At 41.7% G+C, this 20,796-nt stretch overlaps 1 long non-coding RNA gene across 1 annotated transcript; it reads left to right on the forward strand.

Annotated features, from left to right (window-relative positions):
• The first annotated feature begins 12,270 nt into the window (after nucleotides 1–12,270).
• Nucleotides 12,271–20,307, forward strand: LOC105732634 (uncharacterized). Its single transcript, XR_001111027.3, has 3 exons — nucleotides 12,271–12,727; nucleotides 14,431–14,583; nucleotides 19,557–20,307. It is a non-coding gene; the product is annotated as an uncharacterized LOC105732634 (long non-coding RNA).
• Nucleotides 20,308–20,796: the final 489 nt, after the last annotated feature.

Genomic DNA, 20,796 nt, shown 5'->3' on the forward strand with positions numbered 1-20,796 from the left:
CCTGTGCAACCCGGTCCTGGACACAGAAATCTGAAAAGCTCCCCAGATGATACTTAAATACTTGAGTTTGAGAGCCTATACTTTTCGGGTCTCCCTACGTAACAACCTCTCACTTGTCTCAAAAACTGGCTACCTAGTTGACAACCGGCAGTCAGGGTTTGGCTAGGCAAGAAGCTACTTTTTCATGCAATAAACCACACTTTGAGATAGTCCTGTGCTTCAGCAGCATGAGGCCATATTGAGATCTATACCTATATTGAGATATGAACCAGGTACCCACAGAGATGGGAGGGCCAGGAGATCCTACTCATTCAGTACCTCAGAAGCTATGACACGAGATAACAGTGGCTTCAGCCCTTTGGATGAAATAATCCTCTCTTCCTCAAAAGCGCTCTCCACCCACTCAAAACACAGGCCATACTACCACCAATCTGGTAGACTTCTAAAGTAAGATCTTTCGGCAGCAGATTTCCTTGTTAACAGGAAGGCACTGACAAGCTTTACCTAAGCCTATTGGAGCTATGTTGTAATTCTATATATAAATAGAAGTCGCTGCAGGAATACTGGATAAATCAGAAGAAAGGTCTGTCTTAAGCTGATGTGACACATTTCAAAAAGGACCAGAAATCAGATGCAATTGATGACTGAGTTGATCCCTAAGTGGATTTATCTTTGAAATAAAAAATCACTGGAGATATCCCATATACCCAACACATGCACAGCCTCCCCCATTATCAACCTCCTCAATCAGAGTAGCACTTTTGCTACAAATGGTGAACCTACATTGACATATTATCACCAAAGTCCATGGTTTACATTAGGGTTCACTCTTGGGGTTGTATATTCTATACAGTTGGACAAATATAGAATAACACGTATCTACCCTTATAGTATCATACAGAGTATTTTCACTGCCCTAAAAGTCCTCTCTACCACCTATTCAATCCCATCCTCCCCCGAGTCCCTGGCAACCACTGATGTTTTACTGTCTCCCTGTCTCCGTAGTTTTGCCTTTTCCAGAATGCCGTATATAAAGAATCATACAGTATTCAGTCTTTCTTTCAATTTTGCTATGAAACTAAAACTCCTAAGAAAGTCTTAAAAAGAAAAATCAATGGAGAAGGGAAAGGTCAGATAACTAATTGGTAATTTGGAGGGAGGGGTTTTAACTGAATCCTCATTTCATTTCATATATCCAAAATAAGTTCTAGGAGGATTAAGGACTTAAATACATTTTAAAGCAGAGCAGAAGAAAAAATATTTGTCAAACCTCTGAATAGAAGTATTTCTCAACTTAGAGGCAATAGAAAGAAATAATCAATAGATACGATTGGGTAATATCTTAAACACTTACACATGTCGGACTTTTTCTAGTGTAAGCTAAACCAGAAAAAAAATTGGCAGCAAGCATGAAAAGTAAAAATCTGAATATCTGTATTATAAGTAAGGCTCATAGAGCTAAAGTAAAATATAGAATCGAAGTGATGGAGTACAAACAGAAAACAAATCGTAGAAGAAATCAAAATAATATGGGGGAAATTAATCTTCTAGTAATCAAAGAAGTATACGTTAAATCTAATAAAGATATAAAAACAATGAGCACTGGTTAGCACACACGTCGTTGCTGTCCTTATGAAACAATATGTCCATCTGGAAAGCATTTTGGCTGTACGTAGCGGGTCAGAGTGCTCCTACATTTTCACTCAGCCGTCCATCTTCTGGGAATCTACCCAAAGAAATACCCTAGCAGAGGGAAAAAGTTATATACTGCAAGATGTTTATCATAGCATTATTTATATTGAAGACTTTGCCAGAAATTAAAGATCAAAGAGTAGGGGTGATATCCAATTCCTTGTAGTTACTTGGACCACAGTGTCCCTTCACATTCTGTGCCTCTGCACATGTCATTGTGAGCTTCTACCTGGGGTATTGTCCCTTGTCTGTGAGCTGATTCCTCTTACTCTTCACTACTTTTGTTCAGTGTCTCGGAGGCTCCTCCTTTGTTCCCTCAACACCCCCTGTGTTTTTCCATCCTGGCACTTACAGGCTGCCTGTAAGAACTTGTTTACCTACCTGTCTCCCAATCTGCTGTGACTCCTTCTAGGGTGTGGCCTAATTCTCAGTAATCTTAGAATCACCAGAACTCTGCAGATATTGCAGGTGCTTGATAGGTATTTATTAAAGGAATGAATGAGTCATTTGCTCAAACTTTTTACAGCTCTTGAAGATACTGCTAATAGAGTATCTAGCAATGTGTGAATACATTGTAATGTTAAATTTTACAGGCAGTATATGTAGAATTATCTCCAAGTAATATTGTTAAATTTTAAAAGCAAGGTACAAAAACAGTGTACACAGTAGGCTGTCATTTTGTAAAAAGCGTGTTGGCAAAAGAAGATAGATACACATATTTCCTTCCTAGTAGGCTATCTATGGAAGAAAACAAAATAAACTGGTAACAGCAGATTAGAGTGGAATGGGGGTGCAAACTGGGGGACTACAGATATTGATGGGAAGGAGACCTGCTTTATTTTTAAATAACCCCTTTAGTTTGTTTTTGAAATCTGTACCATGTATATGATATACCTGTTTTGAAAAATAAAGCAATCTACAAAATGGTATGCAATTTTATGAAAAAGGTTAAGAGTTAATATTTGCCAAATAATAACAGTTATGAGACTATGGGTGATTTTGTGTTCTTGTTTCTGGTTTGCAATTTTTAAGTGTGGTTATTATTGCTTTTACAATTAAGAAGATAAAATTATAAATAAAGATGTAAGAAAGCAACTAAGTAATCGTATTTATTTCACACAACTCCTTCACAGCTCAATAAATGCTGATCTATTTTAAGGAGAAAAGGAGAGGAATTTTCTGTCTGAATACTGCTAAGGCCACCTCCCTTAAAACTCTGAAGTTGAAAAATGGCTAATAAGCTTAACTATGGAAAAGTTAATCAGCCCTTCAAGTGGCAGTGAAAACAGGTAAAGCGTGTTCTTCTAATAGTTGCCTGGCTGAAGAGCAAGATATGACAACAGCGTTTTAAGCTAAGACACTAAACGAGCTTATCCGTCTCCACCTGAACTTAACTGTTCGCGCCCACCTTCCTGCCTCCCACCTCTCTGCTCCTCTAATGCTGTTTTTCTTTTTCTTCTCTGTTGCTGACCTGCTGGTTGCCTCCCCACCCCTCCTGCTACCTTCCTCTCAGAACCCCAGCTGTGTTCAGTGCCCCCCGTTAAAGCAGCCACATACTCCGGGAAGACTGGCCGTCTGCATCACACCTGGCAGTCCCATTCCTCTTGCTCATGCGTGGCTCAGGAATAAGCAGGTGACCCAATTCTAGTCAACGAGCCATGAGAAGAATCTGCTAGAGGTTTCTTTGCATCTAAGAGATGGTCACTTTCACTCTTGGCCTTGGGTTTGGATGTGATGCCTGGATCGTCTACAGCCTGATGACAAAGACCACACCAAGGATGGCAGAGTGGAAGGAAGAAAAGAACCGGAGCCTTCCAGCCTTTGTTGTATGGCTGACTTAACCAACCTTGAAGGTCGCTTTACCTCACGACTTCCTATCAGATGAGACAAATTTCTTGGTTAAGACACTTTGACAGGGGTTTTCTGTTTCATACATTAGAAAGTATCCTGACTTAAACACCTTTTGAGGCTCTCCCCCAAGCCTTTATTGATTTTCTCTTCTTGAATCACCACCACCGTTTCTGCATTTCTCTCAGTGTCATGTTTTTTCTATTCCCGGCATCACTCTCACCCCCACCCCTCTTCCCCAGCTGTTTCTGCCTCAAACAATACAGGGAAACCTTTTAGGGTGTCTGACAGATCATACCCACCCCTTTCTCTCAGACCTTCTCAACCACAAGGTCCTCCCCACCTCCAGCCACGTTTGTACTTCACATTTGATGGGGGCCCGGCAGATTCAGGCTGAGCCAACCTGAGAGTCTGTCTCTCTCAGTAACAAAAGGAACCCTGTGCCTGGCTCAAATGCGCAATGTTTACCCAAGAGCTGGGGTGGGCCTGCATTTCCCGGAGGAAGCCAAGACTCTCCCTCACCCTCTGCAGAAAGAGGAAGGAAGCCTAAACAGAGAAAAACTGTGGCAGAGTCTGACAGCCTGGGCGCTGTGAATGGTTGTACATTTTGTGCTCTGAAAGGCTCCCATCCCTGCTAAAGTCGTGCTTCTAGATTTTAAGAGGACTCTGTCTTTGAGGTCTATGAGATTTTTAGATAGACTCATTCATCACATCCCATGTGGGCTTTAGCTACTTTGAAGTGAGTATCTCAAATTGGCAAATCAAAGAACCATGATTAAAACAAAAGGTCACCTCACCTCAAATCCTTTATGAAATGAGGTCAACTTAAAATACCTTTTACTTAGCTATTATATAAAATTAAACTATATTTTTGTTATAGTTAATGAATTAAATATTTTACCTTCTGTTCTTTAGTTGAAAAGTGAGCAATTAAATGGTCTGTTTCTCTAACGAAACAATTAACTGATTCCTCAGGATTTACCACCCACTGTGGCCCTCTTGCCTGCACCCACACATACCTACCAAAGAAGACCAGTTTTCAGATCCCCAGAAGAATAGAAAAGAGGGCATATCTGTCTTATAAATATGATTGAACGAGCATATGTAGAACACAGTTGTTTCACTTTTAGAAATTAATTATAATTTTACAATAAAATGAATTCTGTCTTTCACACAATATGACAGAGCAGTAATTTATTTTTTTTTAACTCTGCCATTCCACCTTCTTCTAGTAATAGCACACACTTCCACCTGCTTTGGACATAGCTATGCCTGTGTGGATCAAGGCACTAGGCCCTGATGTTACCTTGCCAGGGGCCAGGCACATGACACAAGTTCAGCCAATTAGAAGCTCACTTCCTGATACTGAGCGGAACAGAGAAAGAGGCTAAAAGCCACCTGAAATTTGTTTCTTGCAGCCCCTGGACAAGCCTGAAGCTTCCCTTGAGACCTCTGGAAGCCTCCTGATTTTTCTGCCCTTCCTCTGGTTCCATAAGCTAGCTGTCAGGTTCTAATTGAGGTCCAAGGTCCCATAAGCTAGCTGTCAGGTTCTAACTGAGGTCTAAGGGGAATCAGCGGGTGAGTGGTTGGTAGCTGGAAAAACACTCAAGGAATCATAGACAGTTTCAACATGGTTTATTTCTCTTTGGGCGTGAGTGAGCCATATGTACAGCATCAGCAGGGTAATTATACATTTTGCAGATAGCAGTGGCTCCGAGCCCAGCAGGAGCTCATATGGGTGATCGCCTAATATGCCTCATGTGGTGTGGTTACAGAATATGTGGAGTTGTGCGCCTGCACTCCACACCTGCTGAGTCATGCTGCACCGGAAGGCTGCCTAAGCCTGCTCCTGACTAAAGCACAGCCATTTCCCTTACACTTCACCCCCCAGGCCTAGGGCATCCTCCAGCAGGGACACATGCCCATAGGGAAGATCCCTGAATCCATAACCGACAACAATACAGACAGCAATGCCGCACCATTAGGATTCCAGCTGTGCTACTTATGACTATCAGGGCCCAGCATAGGCCAGAGCCTAGGGATGCCCACCATCTCTGCAGGCAAGCATCAGTAAGGCTCTCAACCACCTTAATCTGCCATGAAACCCCTTGCAGGGCTGCTGTTATATTCTACCAATTGTCAGGGATAAAGGTACAGTATTGTGTACCTAAAAGGATGCCAAATCTGTCCCGCAGACTCTGGCCAAGCAATGGATGAAAGGAGTATGCAGACACAGGTATTTTTGCCTGTGAGCGCAGCTAGGGGACCCCATGGTTTAGCCTGCCAATGAGAAAGTGTGGCCCTGATAAGCCAGAGACATTCACATTTATTTAGTACAGATTTAATGACAAAGACTTGGAGCAAACACAATTTATGGGTAATTAACTTTGTCGGAACCCCCCCCCGCAAGTAGGGGGTAGTCCTGTGTGCAAATGATCAAAGGTTGGTTTCCAGAGAAATAGGTAAACAAACTTATCTAGATAAATTCCTTGCACTCCCTTGTTATCTACCCTTTGCCATTTGCCGCAGGGTAAGAACAGCTGCCTTCAGCTCATTCTTCCCCAAAGCTTTGCAAAACATCCTGGCCTTCTAAGAAGGTTTGCATCTTTCCTGTAATTTTTCCTATCACCCTGACTGATCGCATGCAAAAGAGCACAGGTGCCTTCTTGGGCAGCAGTTCCTATGTCTGTGGCCATTCAGTTTTGCAATACCACATTTCCGATCTGATCAACCTCATCTGTTAACAGGAGGAAGATCACTAGAGTGTAATTCAGAGCCCAGGTGGTGTGCTTCGTAAGAGCAGTAACTTGTGCTTCTACAGTTATGACACCTGCTCCAGGGATAGTCACTTCCAAGAGGTAAAACCACCAGGGGGCTCATCACACTTGCACAAACCGAGAGCATAGCACCTCCCAGTTATGCAGGCCATCTAGGCAACGTGGGGAGAACAGTGGCAGGTACATAAGGCCACCCTCAGATACAACATTCAGTCCAGTTTGCTGGTAGTTAAGGCCACCCATGTCCCCACAGACCCATCAAATCCCGGGTGGCACAAAATCTATTGGGGTGCAACCTTGGTGGGGCCACTTGTTCCACCATACCTTAAGTGTGGTGACATGTGTTATGTTTGCATAGGCCATGACAGGTACCCATCTCACAGGAGTGTTGCTCCAATGTTGCTCTATGCACCAGAGTACCTGGGCTGGGGGTACTACACATTCCTCCAATAGCCAACCCCATTCATCATAAACATAAAAGGCCTGCCAGGCGGCAGATGTGCTGTGGGTCTTACGGTGTCCTTTGTCCAAAGCTTGCTGTGTTGCATTACAGGCATCAGCCATGGGACCCCAGTTCTCCAGCCATGTCCAATTCTCTGCAGATGCTGAATGTATGTGCCAAGGCATGCCGTCTGCAGCTGCTGCTGGAAGGGCAGTGCAGATCCAACAGATGGAAACATTGGTCACCTCAGCTTAGGTGTAAGCCCAGTCCACAATGTAGTTGGAGCATGTTAACCTATGGTTGAAATGATAGAGCAGGCACAGGTACTAACAGAGGTAAATCACATCCCTCCACAAAATATAGGCTAACCTTTCATCCCTAGATAATAATGCAGCCACCAAGGGCCTTTGCTCTGGGCAATGGTACCATCCTTTCTCAGCTCCCCATGGTTCCTTTGAGTCCTGTATCCATGCCAAAGTCATGGGAGAGCTCATAATAGGCCCCATAGACAGTATGTATGTCCCCTGGAGGAGAGCTTCTTCCCTGGCCGTTCCCCTATGAACATTCAACCGTGGGGGCCATGTATTGAACACCCAAGGAGTGACATGCAAGTCATACTGTAGGCCCTCCCCGCAGGGAGCCACAATGCCCAACCATCCACAGTGGGGGGCCTGGAGGGTCCATGGCCACAGCCAGGTTTTCTATTCCCCTGTTTTCAGGGGTGTTGGGGCTGCCAACAACAGGTTACCTTTCATCCCCATACCTGACCGGAGGAGGTCATCCTTGGTATGTATCTGCAACTGAATGGGCGTGCCGGCCTAGTGTAACAAAGCCTCCACTGGGGCTGGGCCACCTTTCCATGGCTGTCCATTCAAGGTTTGAAGCACCAGGTCCAGCCTGGAACTCCAGCCCCACAAAGATGAGGGTGTACCATGCAAGCATAACCCATTCTTCAACAGCCTGTTACATTGCTCAATCACACCTGCAGCTTGTGGGTTGTATGGCACATGGAATCCCCACTTTACGTTCATTTGTGTTGCTCATTGTTGTACCTGTTGTCCAGTGAAATGTGTTCCCCTGTCACTCTCAATGGACAAAGGGCAACCATACAGGGAACATAAGTGTTTCAGGGCCCTGATGATATGCTATTGGTCGGCCATCCTGCCAGGGTAGGCAAACAACAGGCCTGTGGCCTTGTCCATAGCTGTTAAGCATGGGAATACTCTTGTGACTTCAGCAGCAGCCTGGTGTAGTCTACTTGCTACCTGGTCATGGGCACTGCAGCCTCTACCTTCTGGGTTCAAGCGATTCTCCTATCTCAGCCTCCCCAGTAGCTGGGACTACAGGCCTATGCCACCATACCCAGCTAATTTTGTATTTTTAGTAGAGAAGGGGTTTCACCATGTTGACCAGGCAGGTGTTGAACTCCTGACCTCAGATGATCCACCTGCCTCAGCCTCCCAGAGTGCTGGGATTACAGATGTAAGCCACTGCACCCGGCCTGTTTCAAAAGTGCTTGCATGTTCCCTTACACTCCTACCTCCAAACAATTCCAGAATGCCATTTTCTAGTCACAAACTCCACCCTTCCATCTATCACCAAAATCTAAGTATTTTGCAGAGGTGAGCATAATTCAACTCCTTATGAAATCTGCCCCATTTAACACTGGACATGCAAATCATATCCAATAATTTCTCCTATCACCGTTTGGTTTTTTACCTTCTAAAAGCTTTGTTTCTGTGATATATGCCTTTCTGATGGAACTATAATTGCTGGAACATTGAATTTAATGTCCAGAAACAGGAATAGATATTAGCAGATTAATCAGATAATTCATTTAGGTTTTATTATAAAGAATCAATTGATTCAACAACAAAATCTGAACACATCTCCTGTTAATGTACCTGTTTCCATGGTTCCTGCCCTAAGATTGTACCTGGAAAAATAGACAAACAGAAGAACACGGGTTGGAATGGATTCAGTGCTACAGTTCCAACAAAGCATGATATGCATGAGATAAATATTCAGAATGGGATTGTGAAAAAACACCTCTTCCAATTCCTTTTTAGTTTTTCATTTTTTTTTTCTGTATTAGTAGCATTTACTAAGTGCAGTTAATAGGAATAAAAAAATTAGTTAAATTAACCAAGACTTAATACCTTATATCTGAATCATTTATTTGAATGACTGAGAGAGTAAGTTTGGCAGATCACCTGAGGTCAGGAGTTTGAGACCAGCCTGACCAACATGAAGAAACCCCATCTCTACTAAAAATACAAGATTAGCTGGATGTGGTGGCACATGCCTGTAATCCCAGCTACTTGGGAGGCTGAGGCAGGAGAATTGCTTGAACCCGGGAGGCGGAGGTTGTGGTGAGCTGAGATTGTGTCATTGCACTATAGCCTGGGCAACAAGAGAGAAACTCTGTCTCAAAAAAAAAAAAATTTAAACTTAAATACAATGGTGCATCTGCTGTGGAAAACAGTTTGGTGGTTTTTTATAGTATTAACCATAGAGTTATCATATGATCCAGCAATTCTGCTCCTAGGCCTATAGCATCTGCTGTGGAAAACAGTTTGGTGGTTTTTTATAGTATTAACCATAGAGTTATCATATGATCCAGCAATTCTGCTCCTAGGCCTGTATCCCAAAGAATTAAAAGCAGGGGCCCAAACAGATACTTGTTTGTATACCAATGCTCATGGCAACACAATAGCCAAAAGGTGGAAAGAACCCAACTGGCCATCAACATATTTCACATTTTGTTCGCATGGATAAACAAAATATGATATACAGATGCAATGCAACTTTATTCAGCCTTAAAAAGGAACAGGATTCTGATAGTTGCTACAACATGAATGGACCTCAAAAACACTATGCTAAGTGAAATAGGCCAGACACAAAGGAACAAATATTCTATGATTCCACTTGTATGAGGTACCTAGAGCAGTCAGATTCATGACTGCTGCCAGGTAAGTGCAATGACACCCATCTAAAAGAAAATCTAACATAATTGTAAAAATTAATTAAGATATTGTCACTTATAAAAGGATCTACTTTGCTGAGGGATTTATCCAAGCATCCCTTTAAACAGAGAGCTGCTTCCCTAGTAAACTGAATTTGTTCACTAACAGATTGTTAACAGCCCAACAAAAGCTGTTGGAGCAGAAATCGGATTTAACCTGTAAATTCACTTTAACAAAGTTATGTAATAATTTTACTAATATCTTATTGAGAGAGTCATGGAGGTTATGGGATTGGCTTGAAACCAGTTTCTGGGCTAATTGGAAGGAGGTACAAAGAAGCTCTAGAGAAGCAGCTCAGGAAGCTGGGAGACTGTCCAGCACACTGTCTCGGGCAAGAAGTCAGCCCACCCTCACTTCTGTCCTCTTACAGGAGGCGCTGGCCGGTCTCAAGCCTCACGTGAGAATCTAACACAGCTGAGGTGAGTTGGGCTGTGGCGATGAGAGAGCACAGCTGCCCTCCAAGCTGACCACCCGAGTGTTCATTTTAATAGTTCAGCTACCTTTTCCAGTAATCAGTAAACCCTTAGAGGTCAAGGATCAAGTTTTCTTTGTAGCATGCTGCCTTGCAAATATTTCACACATGCTGAGTGAATAATATTATTTTATAAAAAGTGAATGAATGAATGACTGATAAAAATGGCAATGGAGGGCCGGGCGCGGTGGCTAACGCCTGTAATCCCAGCACTTTGGGAGGCCGAGGCGGGTGGATCACGAGGTCAACAGATCGAGACCATCCTGGTCAACATGGTGAAACCCCGTCTCTACTAAAAATACAAAAAATTAGCTGGGCATGGTGGCATGTGCCTGTAATCCCAGCTACTCAGGAGGCTGAGGCAGGAGAATTACCTGAACTCAGGAGGCGGAAGTTGCCGTGAGCCGAGATCGCGCCATTGCACTCCAGCCTGGGTAACAAGAGCGAAACTCCGTCTCAAAACAAAACAAAACAAAACAAAAATGGCAATGGAAGCTCCAGCAAAATGGTTATAAATCAGCTCTGAATTTTTAATATTTATGAGATCTTCTTGAGTCTTAAAAGTTCAAATGACACACGATTTTACAGAAACACTCCTCAAAGCATAAAGTGAGAAGAAATTGTGTTTAAGTTTATTCTGTCTTCTGCTACAAAAGGGACATATTTTCTATTGCTTTTGTAACTCTGCCTTGTACCGAAATGCACCACATTCATAATTACTGTTGACAGAATGAATGACAAGGCAAAAAATAGCTCGCAGTACTTTTCATTTTTTACAAGTGTGGAAAGCATATTAAACCATTTGCTGATTAAAAATATGCGTGTTTTGACTTGCATATGAATCAAATTAACATATATAAATCCAACATCTTCACATCACTAGATTCACAGCCATAGCCAATATAATTTTCCATGTTTCTTCAAATTCATCAATTCCAGAGTGACATAATTATTAGGCATAAAATACACAGTAATGATTTATAACTGAAAACTAACTTTTGTTTTAATTCAATGATCATTTATCCTCTAAAAGTAAAAAAGGTACCAGATCAATGAAAATCTAAGTTTTGTTTTTTTTAAAATAAAATAGAAATGGGATTTTACTATGTTGGCCAGGCTGGTCTCACTGAACTCCTGACCCCAAGTGTTCCTCCCTCCTAGGCCTCCCAAAGTGCTGAAATTACAGGCGTGAGCCACTACGCCTGGCCAAAAATCTAAGATCTTATGTTGAATTTAGCTCTATACTTACTACCACTAAGGGAAACTAAAGTTTGAGGTACAGAAAAAGAACTCTTATCCCTCAGTATGATTAATTAGTATAAATGAAAGTACTATGTTGAATCCTAGCACCTGGCTGAGTTACGTAGCCCCAGAACTGTGTAAGCTTCCTAGTTGCAGTTTCCATAATTTTACCTCCTACCTGCCCCTTTACTCCAGGCTGGTCCATCCCCATCTTCTTTTCTCCAAGACTCTGGTTTAGGGCAGGGAAGACTCTCTGGGAACCAGATACTCTGTACACTGTTACACTAATGGACCAGGCAATGGTCCTGGGAAAAAGAACACATCCAAGCTGCAAACCTGGGTCAGACTACACCAGGTCTGGGCCAAGCCAATTAAGAGGGCCCAAGAGCTGTTATTAAAAGACACCCTGTTCCTTCCTCTTAGCTCCGTAGTCCCTTAGGATTCACCGCCACCTACAGCACCTCTCTAGGATCAGGAAAGTAGTCTAAGTAGAATCTCTAGCACCCAGCCTCCCCTTACATCCTGCTATTGGTATACATCTGATGCTATAAATCTGGCATATAAATGCCCAGCACTTTGGTCACTGAGTCCTTCCAGAGCTGCTGGCACTGAGCCTATGAGAACAATGAGCGTCTTTCTAGCAGAATGCTTTCTAACTTTGTCTAGTGATATGAATTCTCCAGGGCTGTTGCTATAAATATAGATCTCAAGACCTTACTCTAAGCATTCATATTTATAGTGGGTCTATTTGGGATCCAGGAATCTGAATGTTTAACAAGTGCCCAGGTAATACTGTTCACCTGGGAATATTGGAAAATACTGTGTTCAAGCACTCTTTAAAGTGCTCACCTAGCCTCTTGGTGAAGGGAGTTGCTGTTTGTGGATTTAAACCTTGTCCTCTACGGAGATGATAAAAGGGAAAATGCTGGGAAGTCTATGTAAATCTAAGGCATGTACCATTACCATGATTATATACCTTTAGCCACAGCCACCAGGACACTATGCACAGCCTGGGTGAGCCTCTTTTCAATACACAGGGCTAAGTGACTGCGAGCCTAGAAGATGGAGTAGGACAAGGAGTAGCCAAAGGCAGTGGAGAGAGGGAGGCGGAGCAAAGCCTGGAATCTGGAGATCAATACACATGTATTTCCATCCACAATTGCTTTGGCTGCTGACATAAATCAAAGGAAAAAGGAGGGAGATACAGGGAGAAAATGTAAACAGCCAGGTAAGTGCAGTCTTCTGTTAAATATGAATTTTCAGATATTAAAGAATGAATATCTTAACAGAGTTGTTAAGATATTCCAATTTTATTTTTTAGTACTGCTATGTGAATGAATCTGAGTTAGATTCCTAAACTCAACTGGGTGCCAAGAATGAAGGGATACTCATGAGTTTTACTGATAGCCACTCTGGGAAAAGATTTCTATCCTGCCAATGTTGCTGCTGACTTACACCATAAATTACAGAGGGAGGTAGTTACAGCATGGTCCCCTCGCATGGACGGATGAAGAAAATTTGCAATGATGCCAGAAATGAAAGAAATGGGTATTGTTGTAGGGTGCTAGAAGATAATTTGGAGGTAATAACTACTCTCTTCTTGAGACCTGAACAAGAAGTTGTGAGCTAAATAGTAGCCTGCAGAATCGTCTGGCATTAATACAAGGAAAACCTTGCTCGATGTCTCCTTAAAAAAAAGATGAACACAGTCTTCTGTGATTGAAATATGTGCCTGCATAGTAACAAGGCAATGGACTAGCTTTTTATGATCCCAGCTAGACCTGTGATTATACAGCGAAATATTAGCAATGAATGCAACCTCAGCAAAGGCATACTGTACAGGAATATAGCATGTATGAGAAAAGAGGTTAAATCTCCTAAATGGCATTATTTAGGAAGAATCCTTCAAGTCTATGAATAATTTTTTTCTTAAATATAGAAATTCAAAGTTAAGTATCCTCAAGTCAGAAATTTATCTTAGCCTCTTTAGATGCTGTGGTTCCTTCTATTGTGACAAACATTCCCAAAGAGTTACACAGAGCCAGGACAAAGCTCTGGGACAACTAGGGAGTATACGAGACACCAAAAGTATATTAGGGCCAAATATGCCTCATAGAAGCCTCCCTTGACAGTCACATAAAATATGCAAAAAAGATACTTAACAGTTCTCATTTTCAATTATAATGCCTTAGGTCTCATTACTTTTTCCTCAGATCCATATAAGGAAAAAAGTTTTTCCATGCTCATCCTGCTGATAAAACTTCAGTCACTGACACATTCCCTTTAAAACCAACAAGGCTTTTTATCTCCCTGCATTGGCCAGATAACGATTTTACAGGCCACTCAGAATTACCAGAGAGAGCTGAAACTGGAGCAGAGAGATAAATGAGATCCCTGCAGATAAACCACATAATTCAGGGCAGTCAGGAGTCGCAGCCTCTTCCCTCACTTAACCTTGTACCAAGGCTGCTGTGGGTAATTTGATTCCCTGTGTACCTTTCTCTGCCGGAACGGAGAGTGAATTTTAGGGAGATGTCAGTCTCGCAGAGGGAGAGACAACACCCTGTGAAGGAAGGAAAACTGCATAAGGATTTAGGAGACTTGACCTAATTATGCCACCTAAGATCGATTTCACTACTCAAAAATCTTAAGGTCCTTACCTGAAAGAGAGGAGGTTGCACTGAACCTATGAGAGAGAGATCCTGAGATTTGGAAGGACTCTCTAAAGTCCTTGCTTGGGGCAAGTGGAGAAGTAAGTAGGTTCTGGGCTGTGGTTCTCTCAGAATGGTTCTGCTTTGGTCTGTTTGCACATCGGGATTACATGTTAAGATTTCATTTTCCGAAAGGTATCCAATGCTAAAGAAAGCTAAAGCATGTTTCATTCTAGCTCTACCACCCTCTGATTTTTTTTTTTTACCGGTCTATGATAAGAGGAGATGAATGCCTGCTAAAGCGACCAGAAGGCTCTCAGTAAAAAGTATTAACAAGATATCAATTGAATCTGCAAAACAAAGAGGTGCTTGAAGGATATGAAAGAGGAAACTTGAAGGGAAACCCAGATGGCCCATCTCTCTTCTTGGCTAGGTAAGAGGCTGTCTCACTTTTGCTTTCTCACAGCAAAATTTCTACCCTTTACCCAGTGGTGCTCAACTCTGGCTGCCCAGCAGATCCCCTGTGGTGATATTAAATGATAGAGGGGTCTGGTCTTCTGCTCTGGGGATTCTGATTCAACAGATGTAGTTTTTAAGATCTAGAGGTGGTTTTGATGTGTAACTAGGATTGAGAATTTCTGCCTGGCTTCAGCTCTTCGACATTTACTAAAATTGCTTTCTTAAAAGACATTAATCACCGGGCACGGAGGCTCATGCCTGTAATCCCAGCACTCTGGGAGACCGAGGAGGGCGGTTGGATCACCTGAGGTCAGGAGTTCGAGACCAGCCTGACCAATATGGTGAAACCCCGACTCTACTAAAATTACAAAAATTAGCCAGACGTGGTGGCATGTACCTGTAGTCCCAGCTACTCAGGAGGCTGAGACAGGAGAACTGCTTGAACCCGGGAGGCGGCGGAGGTTGTAGTAAGCCGAGATCGCGACTCTGCACTTACCTTGGGCATCAGAGCGAGACTCCGTCTCAAAAAAAAAAAGTTAATGACACCCACAATATCAGTTATTTTGAGGTAGATGACTCCAAATCTCATCCTCTAAACAACCACCTTCTATCTAGGTGTCTCATCATCTCTTTTTCCACCAGCCAGTCCTGCCTTCCAAGGTCCTCCTATCAGTAGTGGCCGAACCCTTCAGGCTCCCGGGGACTTGAAGGCATCCATGATTGCCATTCCCTGTGCCCCAGCATCCCAGCTGCACAAATGCAGTAAATCCACCCTTGCGTCTGATCCTAAACCAGGTCCTTGCTTTCCATTCCTCCTGCCGCTCTTCAAACCAGGCTCCCTTTATTACCTGATACATTGTTTACAGTCACATGATCAGGGTGTCATTCTCTCATCTTTACCCACTATGATCCATCGCAATCTGACTTGTTAGCCCCTTATTTATAACTGCATAGGCTGGGCGCGGTGCCTTATGCCTGTAATCCCAGCACTTTGGGAGGCCGGGGTGGGCGGATCACGAGGTCGGCGGATCACGAGGTCAACAGATCAAGACCATCCTGGCCAACATAGTGAAACGCCTTCTCTACTAAAAATACAAAAATCAGCCGAGTGTGGTGGCACGCACCTGTGGTCCCAGCTACTCGGGAGGCTGAGGCGGAAGAATCTCTTGAACCCAGGAGACGGAGGTTTCAGTGAGCTGAGATTGTGCCACTGCACTCCAGCCTGGTGACAGAGCAAGACTACGTCTCAAAAAAAAAAAAAAAAAAAAAAAAAAAAACCTGCAATGGCTCTCCGCTGCCTACCTTTTAAAAACAAACCCGTTCATCTATCTCTCAGGTTTCACAATAGGAACTCAATCTAAGTTTCCAGCCATATCTTTGATTACACAGCAGCATGGACACAATCCACCATCTAAAGAGCATTATCCTTTCTTCCATAAACATGTCCTAGGCTTTCAGATCCTATGCCTTTGCCCTTACTCCTCTCCACCTAAAATGCCCTCCTCCTCATTCTATGTCACCTCCTTCCCATTGGCTCTCCAGCTGTTTCCAAACGAATCTGAATGGCAGTAATATTGTGCTTGACTCTTCCACAGCAGTCATAACATCCTGTCTTGCAGCATGCTTCTCTCTCCCCGTTTGCTGAGGTCTTGCTTCTTCGGAGCATGGCACTGTGAACCTTGTCACTGTTTGAAAAGAGAGTGGGCTTTGGAGCCAGTGATCCCTGTGTTTAAATTCCAGCTCTACCAACAAACAGCCATTTAAACTGTTAAATTATTTGAACTGTTCAAATGATTTAGCCCTTTCCTGCCTTAGTTTCTCCATCTTTAAAATGGGAATATTAATATCCAATTCCTAGAATTAAGATGAAGTCTGAGATAATGCATGTAAAGTGCCTGACACACACACGAAGGCTTTCAACAAATGGTAGTTCCCATTAACAAATGTCAAATGGAGGCTTGACAGGCTTTTATCTATATTGGAAGGTGACACAACACTAATCCAGCTTGATGGAACCATTTTCTGTAGATATTCACCACCTGCTCCTTCTTACCCATTAAGAAGATTACAGGGCTATTTTTATTTTTGAGACAAGACTCTGAAGCTGAGAAGTAATAGCTTCCTCCCTATTATCTGTCTGTTTACCAGTAATAATAAGAATTGGTGGTAATACTGAAATGACAGGTAGACAGGAACAGGAAGAAAGAGCAGCAAGAAAACTCTGAATTAAAATATTTAGCACTTACTGAGAACTGGCTGGGTGCCCACAACTGGCTGGGTGTAGTGGCTCACACCTGTAATCCCAGCACTTTGGGACATCAAGGCAGACAGATCACTTGAGCCCAGGAGTTCGAGACCAGCCTGGGCAGCATGATGAAACCCTATCTCTACAAAAAATACAAAAATCAGCTGGGGGTGGTGGCATGCACCTATAGTCCGAGCTACTCAGGAGGCTGAGGTGAGAAAATCATCTGATCCTGGGGAGATTGAGGCAGCAGTGAGTTGTGATTGCACCCCTGCACTCCAGCCTGGCTGAGACCTCGTCTCAAAAAAAAAAAAAAGAAAAGAAGCTGAAAACCATCCAAAATAAATATTATCAAGTTGCAAATGTAGTATATAAAAGAATAATCCACCATAGTCACCTAGTTAATTTCAGAGAGGTACAAGTTGTTAAATAACAGGAAGGCTATTAACATAATACATCCAATTATTATGTCAAATACAAAAGAGTAGACTTGCTTCCATACATGCTTAGAACGTATTTGGTAAGAATCAACAACAATCCTTGATAATATTATTTAAGAGGAGAAATAGAGAAAATATTTACTCACTGTAAGAAAAAGTATTTGATTAAAACCAATAGCCATCATTATATTTAATAGCAAAACATTAGTGAGATCCCCATTAAAATATGAACAAAAAAGAATATTGTTTAATATTATTCTGAAAGCTGTGATCAATGCAATAAGACATGATACAAAAGATGTACTATTAACAAAGAAGAGATAAAATGATACTTATTTTGTGACAGTTACTGTAAAACTATAATTCCAAATAAATCATTTGAAAATTGTTTAAACACAAGGGGGTGAATGTAAGATAGGCAGAAATCAAAAGCATTCCAATATAATTGTAATAATCAGCTAGAAACTTTTAAATGTATTCATATTTATGTATATGTACATATATAGTTTACCTTTTCTAAAAAAGATTTGAGATGATTAAAAAAAAAATAAAGCCCATACATAGTAACAAGAAAAAATATATAAAAATCTATTAGTAGCTTTAATGCATAATGTCTTTCAAATATTCAAAGAAAAGAACAAAATTATATTGAGATATATTTATTAAAGTTCAAGAAAATGGTAAAATACACTATGTTCCAGGGCAGAAAGATATTGATATAAATATTTAAATATTTTCAAAATAATATAGGTTTAATCAAGACATTTAACAAGTATTTATTGAACACCCACTATATGCCAAGCAAAATGCTAGGTACTAGGGTTACAGTCATGAACAACACAAAGGCTCTGCCCTCCTGGTGTTTAGATTCTTGTGGAATTGGCACAACAAACAAATAAAGTCTTAATATAATATAGTGCCAGGTAATGACGTCTGCATCGAATAAAAATAAAATAGGGTTAATCAAAATCACAATGAGATACCATTTCCAGCCAGTTAGAATGGTGATCATTAAAAAGTCAGGAGACAACAGATGCTGGAGAGGATGTTGAGAAATAAGAACGCTTTTACACTGTTGGTGGGAGTGTAAATTCGTTTAACCATTGTGGAAGACCGTGTGGCCATTCCTCAAGTATCTAGAACTAGAAGTACCATTTGGCCCAGTAATCCTATCACTGGGTATATACCCAAAGGAGTATAAATCATTCTATTATAAAGACATAGCACACATATGTTTATTGTGGCACTGTTCACAATAGCAAACACTTGGAACCAACCCAAATGCCTGTCAGTGATAGACTGGATAAAGAAAATGTGGCACATATACACCATGGAATACTATGCAGCCATAAAAAGGGATGAGTTCATGTTCTTTGCAGGGACATGGATGAAGCTGGAAACCATCATTCTCAGCAAACTAACACAAGAACAGAAAGCTAAACACTGCATGTTCTCACTCACAAGTGGGAGTTGAACAGTTAGAACACGTGGACACAGGGAGAGGAAGATCACACACTGGGGCCTGTCGACGGGTGGAGGGCAAGGTGAGGGATAACATTAGGAGAAATACCTAATGTAGATGACGGGTTGATGGGTGCGGCAAACCACCATGGCACATGTATCCCTATGTCACAAACCTGCACATTCTGCACATGTACCCCAGAACTTAAAGTATAATTTAAAAAAAATACAAATAAAATAGAGAATGAAAGAAGGGGAATGAGGTCAGGGAAGTTCTTTGAGGGAGTAACATTGGAACAGACACTTAAATGAAGTGTAGGAGAGGGCCATGTGGCTATCTGGGAGAGCAGTATTTCTTGCAGAGGGAACAACAAATGCAAACACCCCAACATGCTACCAGCTTGATGTAGTCCAGTAACTACAAGAAATACAGGGTTGCTAAGGCAGAGTGAGTACAGCAGGGACCTGTGGGAGATGAAGATGGAGGCAATGTGAGGGCAGACTGTGCAGGCCCTTGTAGAACAGGACTTTGGGGCCTAAGTCTTGTGGTGCCTATTTTGACCAGGTGAGGTGATCTAATATGGTTTTTTTAAAGACCTGTTTGGTCTTGGTGCTGAGAATAGACAGGGTAGAGGTGAGGGGAAAATAGAGCAGTAAGAACAGTTAAGAGGCTATTTCAGTAATTCAGTCTGGAAAAGACGGGCTTGTACTTGTGTGGTAAGGGTGGAAAGAACCAGAAGTAGATTTCAGATATCTTTTGGAGATAGACATAAAATATTTGCTTATGGGTTGTGTATGAAGGGTGAGACCAAGAGAGGAATCCAGATTGGTCCCTCGGTTTTTGTCCTGAAGCTACGGGTTGGATCACGGTGCTAATTACTTCACTGGCGAAGACTGGGAAAGGAACAAGAGCTGGAGATTGAAACCAGGAGTCTTAAGACATGTTAAGTGTGAAATGCCTATTAGACTCCAAGTGAAGATGTTGAGTAGGCAATTGCCAGAAGAGCATGAAACTCACAGAAACATGTTGGGCCATCAACAGGTAGATGGAATGTACAGCCAGAGGATTGGATGAGGTCATCCACGGAGAGAACGCAGAGAGACTCCTGGGGCTCACCAACACGAAGCGTTTGGGACAAGAAGAAGATCCCGCAGAGAAGACTGAAAGAAGGCAGCTAATAAAATAGGAGAGAACCTGGAGAGTTTAGAGTCTTAGAGGCCAACAAGGTGGTTTAATATAATCCCTATCAAAGCATTCGTGGTTTCTATTAACTGACAAAATGCTTCTAAAACACACCTGAAAAGTATAATTAATGCACACCTCGGATAATGGATCATTCTGCCACATCATTCCTTTTTTACAACTGATACAGACACGATATTTTCATGACTTTGTAAAATAAAAATGGAATCTTTCTAATTTTTTTTAAACAGCTGATTGCTTATGTAAACCTTCTGTCTCGCACCGTATAACCCCTCCACTTTCATATGGGCACATGTTTCTGTCACTTTCCTGGAGCCCTTGTAGCACATTAATAAAATGTGGCACATGCTTGAAGAAAAATTTGTCTGGGACATTTTGTTTTGGAGATTCATAAATTGATGCTATTTTACATAAGAATCTATTATGCCATAGGAAGCATATTATAAACCCTTAAGCAGGGACCAATTATTCAATAAATGGTGATGACATGAATGTCTAGAAATACAAAAGCTTTGATTTCTCACTTCATTCCACACACCAAAGTGAATTCTAGATTGGTTAAAAATTTTAATGTTTAAAATTTTAACAGTAGAAACATTTGAAGAAAACATAGATATTTATTTATAAAACTTCTACATGGGGGAAGTTTTCCTATACTAGAAATAACAGAAAAATAAATGTAAAGCAAAGACCAGCAGATCTATAAAAATGAAAAGTTCTATAAACAAATCGACCATTAGGCAAATATTGAAATGGAAAAATATTTTCCATAAAATGTTGAAGTGAATATAGTTTCTACATAAAGAGTTCATGCAAACAGATATGAAAACCAGTAGG

This window comes from Aotus nancymaae, unplaced genomic scaffold, assembly GCF_030222135.1.
Source record: "Aotus nancymaae isolate 86718 unplaced genomic scaffold, 86718_ANA_hifiasm-v0.15.2.pri h1tg000006l, whole genome shotgun sequence".
Classification (NCBI taxonomy): Eukaryota; Metazoa; Chordata; class Mammalia; order Primates; family Aotidae; genus Aotus; species Aotus nancymaae.